Genomic DNA, 9839 nt, shown 5'->3' on the forward strand with positions numbered 1-9839 from the left:
GAATGTGCATTGCCACACTGGTCAGTGAAGAGACAGAGAAGCTTAAGACACAATGGAATGGTAGGATGGGGGGGGGGGACACCCATTGCTAGCTTCTCCTTTCCACCTGAATACATTTACAGTGGTACCTCAGGATAAGAACTTAATTCGTTCCAGAGGTCCGTTCTTAACCTGAAGCTGTTCTTAACCTGAAGTACCACTTTAGCTAATGGGGCCTCCTGCTGCCGCCGCATGATTTCTGTTCTCATCCTGAAGCAAAGTTCTTAACACAAGGTACTATTTCTGAGTTAGCAGACTCTGTAACCTGAAGAGTCTGTAACCTGAAGCGTCTGTAACCCGAGGTACCACTGTACTGGCGGTTAGGGGGTTGAGAGACCAAATTCAGCTAAATCAGCTTCAGACTGGCAGGTTTTGTGCTCTGAGACAGACATCAAAGGCCAGTCTGGAATGTGTGTGGTTCTCCCAAGCTGGGAGAGAGGTGTAGCTAATGATCATTAAAAAGATATTGTGATTGTTATCAAGGCATGAAAACCAGAGGAAGGAGAGCATTGCGCCTGCCAACAATACCTGTTATTGTTCTCCCTCTAAAAGCATTTCATTAAGACTGTAATCATTTTAATATTCACGCTCCTTCGCAGCCATATATATATTTTCTCTCTCCTCCCCACCCCCCCACCCCTTCTTGGCTTTCCATCGTGTTCCATTTTGGAACACGCTTTCCTTGGCTCCTCTTCCGGCAACTCAGCCTCCCTCGGGGCAACAGGTGCCTGGGTCCACACAGCACAGAAATAACACAAAAGAGCCGACCCCACTGCCGCCAAGAGAAAAGGGGATTTTTAATGAAAAGTGGGGGGGGGGGTTAAAACCTAATTAATGCTGCTACATTAAAACAATTACTTTAGCTCAATATATCAGTCTTTAAAAAAGAAAAAAAAGCTGAGCGTTCTTTGCCACCCAACGATTTCACTTAGCTGTTCAATGTTTGTTCTTCGCTTAAATCTGTGTTTACTATTGACGAAGGGGAAGCCCCCTTTCCAGCCTCAAGAAGAGAAGGCCAGGCTCCCATGTCCAAATTAGTTCCTGGGAAACTAGAAACTGATAGTTTTGCCAGTTAACTCAAGCATTTGTATTTGCCGAGCGGACACAAGCGGTGAAATGAAGAAGCGGATCTCAACTTTTCTCCCCATAGCTGAGATGAAGCGGTTAGAGCTGTGTGGGGTTGCTGTGCAGAAATTGGATGGCCATCTGTCTTGGGTGCTTTAGCTGAGATTCCTGCATTGAAGTCCTGCATTGGACTAGATGATCCCCAGGGTTCCCTTCCAGCTCTAGGATTCTAGGATTCTATTAAGCAGATGAAGCGGATGTTTGGGGAAGGATCCATCATTCCACCAGTTGCTTTGCACGTCATCCTCAGATATTCATTCCCTGGAATCTTTAAGTCTTTTTTTTTTTTTTAGTTTCTTTATTCAAAATTAAAACAAAACATATTATCCAGAAACATATCATCCTAATTACCCCCCCCCCCATTTTTCCTCCCTCCCCCACCCTCCCACACAAACCCCACCCACCCCCACCCCAGCTTCCCTCAGTTCCAGTCTTTGGTTTCTCTGAGACTGCTGTTTTCTGCATGTTACAACGTTGTATAGATCCTCACACTATTTAGCTGATTTTCATCAATAAAAAGGTTTGTGAATGTTTATTCAAAGCCAGCCAAGGAGTCCAGTTCGCTTTGTTGCGTCTTCAAATACTTTGTAAAGGGTTCCCATTCATCTTTAAAGTCACAGTTATCCTTGTCCCGTAGTTTATATGTCAGTTTTACCAGTTCTGCATAGTCCATCAATTTTTCTTGCCATGATTCTTTAGTTGGGGTTTCTTCAGTCTTCCATCCTTGTGCTATTAGAACTCTTGCGGCCGTTGTCGCATACATGAAGATGTTTTTCAGCTTTTTTGGCAGATCTTTCCCTACAATCCCTGACAAAAATGCTTCAGGTTTTTTAACAAATGTTAAATGGAACATTTTCTTCAATTCGTTGTATATCATTTCCCAAAAGGAGAAGGGGACGACAGAGGACAAGATGGTTAGACAGTGTTCTTGAAGTGACCAACACGAGTTTGACCAAACTGCGGGAGGCAGTGGAAGACAGAAGTGCCTGGCATGCTCTGGTCCGCGGGGTCACGAAGAGTCGGACACGACTAAACAACTTAACAACAACAACACCCTACACATCTTACTGGGTTGCCCCAGTCACTCTAAGAAGCTTCCAACATATATAAAAACACAATATAACACTGAACTTTTTTAAATAAAAAAAAACACTTCCCTGTACAGGATTGCCTTCAGACAGCTCAGATAACTCCATACCCTCCAACATTTCTCGAATGAAAATAGGGACATCCTAAGGAAAAGTGGGACATTCCAGGATCAAATCAGAAACCGAGACGGCTTCTCTAAATCAGGGATGTCCCTGGAAAATAGGGAAACTTGGCAGGTCTGGAATAAACAGCTAATTGGTGAAATCCAGAGTTCCAATGATATGCAGGATACATCTCATTGCAATCTGTTGGGTTTTTAGTCCTGAATCCAGGTAACGTTGGGGCTATACCACAAACCCGCATATTTTCTCATAACAGCGTAATTCTTATAGCTCCTAAGTGCCTTTGACGGATTAGCTGCTGTTGTTATCTACAAACCTCACAGGCAGATGAGAAGCAAATTCAATACAGTTCACATTTAAAGGTGCATGTACAGTGGTGCCTCGCAAGACGAAATTAATTCGTTCCACGAGTTTTTTCGTCTTGCGATTTTTTTTGTCTTGCGAAGCACGGTGTCGGAAAAGTTTTGGAAAAGCTTCAAAAATCACCAAAGACTTCAAAAACCTCAAAAAAGGCTACCACACCGCGTGCTATGAGTTGCTCCTCAAAGTCAAGTCGCAACTGTATTAACGGTTTTAAGAAAAAGGAAACAAACTTGCAAGACATTTCCGTCTTGCGAAGCAAGCCCATAGGGGAAATTGACTTGCGAAGCAGCTCAAAAAACCAAAAACCCTTTCGTCTTGCGAGTTTTCCATCTTGCGAGGCATTTGTCTTGCAAGGTACCACTGTATCTGGTTCACACTTTCTGAATCAATACACAGACTGTGTATAGCTATGAATACAAACCATGCTGGAAAAATCAGTTTTATGAAATCACTGTTCTTCATCTGCACAGATATAGGCATTTTTGGCTTGGGATTGGGTTGATAATGCAAAAGAAAACTATCAAATGTTACTAATCCATCAGGGATAAAATTGTCACTTCTAAGGGAGAGAAAACTTAACATTTGGGCAGACCCCTAGTGAAAGCCTCTTCATTAATGTGTATTGTGAATTCAGTTCATACCAATTTTTAGAATTAAAGCACAGCTATTTTTAAAACTGATAAGGTAAAGGTACCCCTGCCCGTACGGGCCGGTCTTGACAGACTCTGGGGTTGTGCGCCCATCTCACTTAAGAGGCCAGGGGCCAGCGCTGTCCGCAGACACTTCCGGGTCACGTGGCCAGCGTGACATCGCTGCTCTGGCGAGCCAGAGCCGCACCCGGAAACGCCGTTTACCTTCCCGCTAAGAAGCGGTCCCTATTTATCTACTTGCACCCGGGGGTGCTTTCAAACTGCTAGGTTGGCAGGCGCTGGGACCGAGCAACGGGAGCGCACCCCGCCGTGGGGATTCGAACCGCCGACCTTTTGATCGGCAAGCCCTAGGCGCTGAGGCTTTTACCCACAGCGTCACCCACGTCCCTACTAAAACATATATATATATATATATATATATATATATATATATATGCAGACTGAAACATTCCTTAATTTCGCAGTGCTGTTTCCCAGCCAAGTAATGTGCTCAAAAAAGCATGTGCAAGTATAAAGGTAAAGGTAAAGGGACCCCTGACCATTAGGTCCAGTCGTGGCTGACTTTGGGGTTGCAGCGCTCATCTCGCTCTATTGGCCAAGGGAGCCGGCGTACAGCTTCCAGGTCATATGGCCAGCATGACTAAGCCGCTTCTGGCAAACCAGAGCAGCGCACAGAAACACCGTTTACCTTCCCGCCGGAGCGGTACCTATTTATCTACTTGCACTTTGACGTGCTTTCGAACTTCTAGGTTGGCAGGAGCAGGGACTGAGCAGCGGGAGCTCACCCCGTGGCGGGGATTTGAACCGCCGACCTTCTGATCAGCAAGTCCTAGGCTCTGTGGTTTAACCCACAGCGCCACCCGCGTCCCTCATGTGCAAGTATAAAATGCCCTTAAAAGAGCATAGGTTATTAAAAAGAAGTTGCAAAAATGCCTCATCTTAGTGAAAAATGCTTTGCAAATATTAGGCAGAACTGCATACAAAGATGTGTGTATTAGGGCAACTTTGTATTGATATGCTGGTGGGTTTTAAACAGGATGTTAAAAAAATATTGCACACTGTTGTGGAAATGTGGGCAAGTGAAATTAAGATTTGGGAAAGGAGCAACTGAAACTGACAGATTCTTCCATCCCTACAGCCAGATGGCATCATGACACAGCAAGTGTTTGCTGGATCTCTCAAACGGCAATCTCAACAGCCAAGATACACCAAGTACATTAGAAGCTAGGATTGCCTTTGAAATTTGAGAACTGGGCACAAAATAACAAAACGAATACAAAATGGAGGACTACCTAGCTTGCCAGTAGTACATGTGAAAAGGATCTGGGGGTCTTAGTAGACCACAAGCTGAACATGAGTCAACAGTGTGATGGAGCAGCAAAAAAAAGCCAATGGTATTCACAGAGGTCTAGTGTCCAGCTCAAAGGAAGTAATAGTGCCACTCTATTCTGCCTTGGGACTCACCTATACAGCTGCAAAAAACAAAAACATTTCAAGTGTGTTTTAAGTGTAATATGCAATGTGACACTAGATGGTGATGGTGAGCCTTATGGAAAATTCAATGTATTTTAAAAAAAACGCTGTAAAAAAGACATTTTTCAGAATGTTTCTTATACGTGCGTAGATTCCACCTTGGTCAGACCACACCTGGAGTCCTGTGTCCAGTTCTGGGCACCACAATTTAAGAAGGATATTGAAAATCTGGAACATGTGCAGGGGAGGACGACTCACAAAGGACCAACGCCAGTTCGTTGTTATATACAAGTCTTTATTGAAGTTCAGTTTCGCTTTCACAGCCGCAGCGCGCAGCTCTACGTCTCAAACTCTAGACCGCTGAAGCTCCGTCTGAATCTCCTCCCCCCAGACACCAGTTTAAGACTCTAGCCTTGCTCCACCTCTTCCTTTGCTCTTTCCTCCTCTGGTTCCGCCTGTCCGCTGGGGTCTTGCCCTTCCTAGACTCTTCTGACGCTGAGTCCCCTGAGTCTTCCCCCTGCCTCCGGCGGGCTTTAGGACCTGGTTCCCAATCCGGGTTTTCTGCTGTCCCGCGCGCCTGTACATTCGAACTTGGCGCGCGCGCCCAGCCGGCAACCTTCCTCCTGACCGTTACACTGCTCCTGTCACTGCTTCCCCCTTCGGGGAGGCTAGCTGGACCTGACCTCCCCTCCGTTCCCCCACTCTCCGATGGAGGCGTGGTCAGACCTGACTCATCTTCTCTCCCTGCTGGAGGAGACGCTGGCCCTGACACATGGGACTCTTCCCCCCCACTACGCTCTGGTGGGGAAGCTGGTCCTGATCTCCCGCTGCTGCTTTGGGAGTCCCCGCTGGCCCCTTGTTTCTGGTGCGTCCCCCCTGGGGCCCCCCTTGCCCTGACCATCGGCGCCCCCTTCTGGGAATCTTCTGATTCGCTGGAGAAGCTCATGGAATCTCTCGGGTCACTGTCATACTCCCCTACGCTGCCCTCAGATTCTTCCCCTTCGCTCTCCATTTCCTCTCTCCCCTGTGCCTCTGCTCCTGAGCCCCTGACAACGACCAAGATGATGATGATGGTAATAATAATAATAATAATTTATTTTTATTTATACCCCGCCCTTCCCAATTCAAAAACCGGGCCCAGGGCGGCTAACAAAAAATTTAAAACACTTAATTGTAAAAGCAGCATAAAATACAGTATAAAAACATGAATAACAATAAAATTCAAAGTTCAGAAATCAATTTAGGGGAAATCCATCTAATAAATATTAGATAATCACCAGGGCTAGCTGGCTGAATTAGTCCTACTTGGGCCAGCGAGGAGACCAGGGGAGAATTAGCTGTGGGGTCTCAGAGCGGGTAATCTTCATAAAAGGGGAGGGGGAGGGAAGCGAAGGGAAATAAAAGATCAGGCTGAATTCAAAGCCTTATGAGGAGTGGTTGAGAGAGTTGGGTATGTTTAGCCTGGGAAAGAGGAGACTGAGAGGCCATCTTCAGATATCTGAAGGGTTGTCCCATGGAGGATGGAGCAAGCTTGTTTTGAGAGCCAGTGTGGTGTAGTGGTTAAGAGTGGTAGTCTCGTAATCTGGTGAACCGGGTTCGCGTCTCCGCTCCTCCACATGCAGCTGCTGGGTGACCTTGGGCCAGTCACTCTTCTCTGGAGTCTCTCAGCCCCACTCACCTCACAGAGTGTTTGTTGTGGGGGAGGAAGGGAAAGGAGAATGTTAGCCGCTTTGAGACTCCTTCGGGTAGTGATAAAGCGGGATATCAAATCCAAACTACTCCTCCTCCTCTTCTTCTTCTTCTTAGCGGTGGACTCGTAATCTGGTGAACTGGGTTCGCGTCTCCGCTCCTCCACATGCAGCTGCTGGGTGACCTTGGGCCAGTCCCACTTCTTTGAAGTCTCTCAGCCCCACTCACCTCACAGAGTGTTTGTTGTGGGGGAGGAAGGGAAAGGAGAATGTTAGCTGCTTTGAGACTCCTTAAAGGGAGTGAAAGGCGGGATATCAAATCCAAACTCCTCTTCTTCTTCTTCTTCTTCTTCTTCTTCTTCTTCTTCTTCTTCCTGCTCTGGAGGGCAGGATTCGAACCAAGCGCTTCAAGTTACAAGAAAAGAGATTCCAACTAAACATCAGGAAGAACTTTCTGGTAGTAAGAGCAGTGAGACAGTGGAACTGTCTCCCTCAGGGGGTTGTCTACTCTTCTTCCTTGGAGGTTTTTCAGCAGAGGTTGGATGGCCATCTGTCATGGATGCTTTAGCTGAGATTCCTGCATTGCAGAGGGTTGGACTAGATGACCCTGGGGACCCTTCCAAATCTATGCTCCTATAAAATCTGCTTGTCGTTCATGATTCTGCTTCTAAAGATGAGGACTTACACATGCTGTCACACAATGTTGCACTAAGACATCTCACGATACGATATGATAATCTTTATTGTCATTGTCCCATACAGAACAACAAAATTGAAAAATCTACACAAAACATTCAAAATCCAACAAGCCCACTATCCCAGCTATCCCAACCTGGTTAGCCCCCTAAAAACTCTGATACCCCATTTTAAAATACAATATACTCCCATGGAGACTCTTTTGTAAAGGTAAAGGGACCCCTGACCATTAGGTCCAGTCATGACCGACTCTGGGCATGCGGCGCTCATCTCGCTTTATTGGCCAAGGGAGCCGGCGTACAGCTTCCGGGTCATGTGGCCAGCATGACTAAGCCGCTTCTGGCGAACCAGAGCAGCACACGAAATGCCGTTTACCTTCCCGCCGGAGTGGTACCTATTTATCTACTTGCACTGCATGCTTTCGAACTGCTAGGTTGGCAGGAGCAGGGACCGAGCAACGGGAGCTCACCCCGTCACGGGGATTCGAACCGCCGACCTTCTGATCGGCAAGCCCTAGGCTCAGTGGTTTAACCCACAGTGCCACCTGCGTCCCAGAGACTCCTTACACTGCGTTTAAAACCAAAATCGCATTTGGATAAAAACTGTTTCTCAGGCGGCTAGTCTTAGTCTTCATAACCCCGTACCTTCTTCCAGAAGGCAGAAGCTGAAAGAGATCATTTCCGGGGTACGCACTATCCTGCGCTATCTCTGCAGCTTTCTTATGGCACCTGCAAGCATAGATTTGATCCAAGGTGGGAAGTGTGCAGCCAATTATTCTCCAGTTTCCCAAAAGTTCTCTTCCCGTAGAGGGGAAAAAACACTTCCATTTTTCATTCTCATTCTCAGTGGGCGCAGAGCTTTGTGCTTACCTTCCTGTTGCAAGTTGACAAAAGCTGGTGTGTGTGTTTTGATTCCTGGGAAACATTTCTATCAGCGTTCTGCTGTTTCCCTGGCTGCCTACTATACTACCTGATCTGGAAAAGCACCATGGGAGGAGTTGCTTAATTCTGTCTTTCTCTGGGAATTGAGAATATCTGAGTAGGCTGCAGAGTTCAGACCACTGGGCTGTGGACTTGTATGTAGACCTCCATTTGTCGCTGGACTCCAAGCCCCATTATCCTCTGTCAGCATGGCCAATGGCAAGGAATGATGGGATTTGTAGTCCAAGTAAATCTGGAAGGTTACAGATCAACCAAGGACAGGTTTTGCTTTTATTGCTATATTATTCTTAGTTTGTTGTGGGTACTTTGGGAACGAAAAAGCTTACAGTTAATGAAGGCATCCTATACGCCTACAACAGGATTAATCATTTGTCTGCTTGGGTATTCACCTCAACTTTAATCACTCGGTATGACTAGCCTTAAAATAATGTAATTTTGATGGCTTTAAAAATCCAATTAAATGCAAAACAGTAATTCAAAGGAGCAAAGGAGACCCAGTCTAACTCCTTTTCAAGAAATGCATCGTAAAACTAAAGGTGGTTGCTTACAAACAATTGTTTTAAGGAACAATTATCTACCACGGGAAATTTTTCCAAATGGAGATTTACATTTATCCTGGTTTCTCATTTTCAGACTGAAGCATTGCACTTTGGGTTCTACCCAGTGTTTTTTTTTTCTCTCTTCTAAAAAAATGTTTAGGGTTACTCTCATTTTCCTGCTCATATTAAAATACTGCCCCTCAATGAGGCCAAACTTAGATTCACAAAATGTTTAGGAGTATGCATACCTTTGCTCCCCCCCCCCCCCGAAAAAAGCAGTGGTTCTACCCATGCTCACAGCTAGGATCAGTTTTAAAAAATTATAATTATTAACATCCCAGATTATTTTAAACAGTGGGATCCAGTCCTTATGGAGAACTGGAAAGTTGTACTAAATATCTTCAAAGAGCAGCCTGCCTAGAGATTTGGCCTCACAACAGAACCCTTGTAATTCTGCTGGAGACTTAAATTACCCATCCGCCAAAGTCTCTGCATATTCGTTCTCCTCTCAGAAGAGCTTCTATATTCCACCATCTTTTATGGATGTAACCATCAACCCTTAAGAAAAGTTGGGGGGGTAATCTCAGGAGGAAGCAGAGAATGGCACAAATTGCCTCTCCTGTGTGAATTTCAACTGCTCAGCTGAATTGCCACCAATGGAAATAGCCCTTCCACCGACAGAATTTGGATCTAAGGAAGAGTATTTTAAGATTTTCTTGTCCATTCCATTTTGCTGCAACACAGCGGAACCAAGCAGCCTCCAGAAATCAAAGTGTGCACTTAACTCTAAACCCCAGCACTTAAAACCTGTTCTTGCAGCTGGGAAGTCAAACTGGTGGTACACAAATTATTCAGCAGTTATAAAATTATTAAACCGGATTATAGTACTAAACAAAATTTAAAAAAATAATAAATTGACAGCCGCGGTGGAAGGCTGCTGTGGTTCGAGTGTTTTAGCTGATGTTGGATGGTTGATTAAACTGTTTATCAAACCAGCTAAACCTTGAGCCCTAGTTTGGACTGGTGCTGAAATTTTCTGGATGCAAATTAATAGTTTTCATAGTGCAGCAAGTTGAGTCAGATTTGTTTCCAACCAAAATTTCATTCATTTGCC

Source organism: Podarcis muralis, chromosome 13 (assembly GCF_964188315.1).
Source record: "Podarcis muralis chromosome 13, rPodMur119.hap1.1, whole genome shotgun sequence".
NCBI classification, from domain to species: domain Eukaryota; kingdom Metazoa; phylum Chordata; class Lepidosauria; order Squamata; family Lacertidae; genus Podarcis; species Podarcis muralis.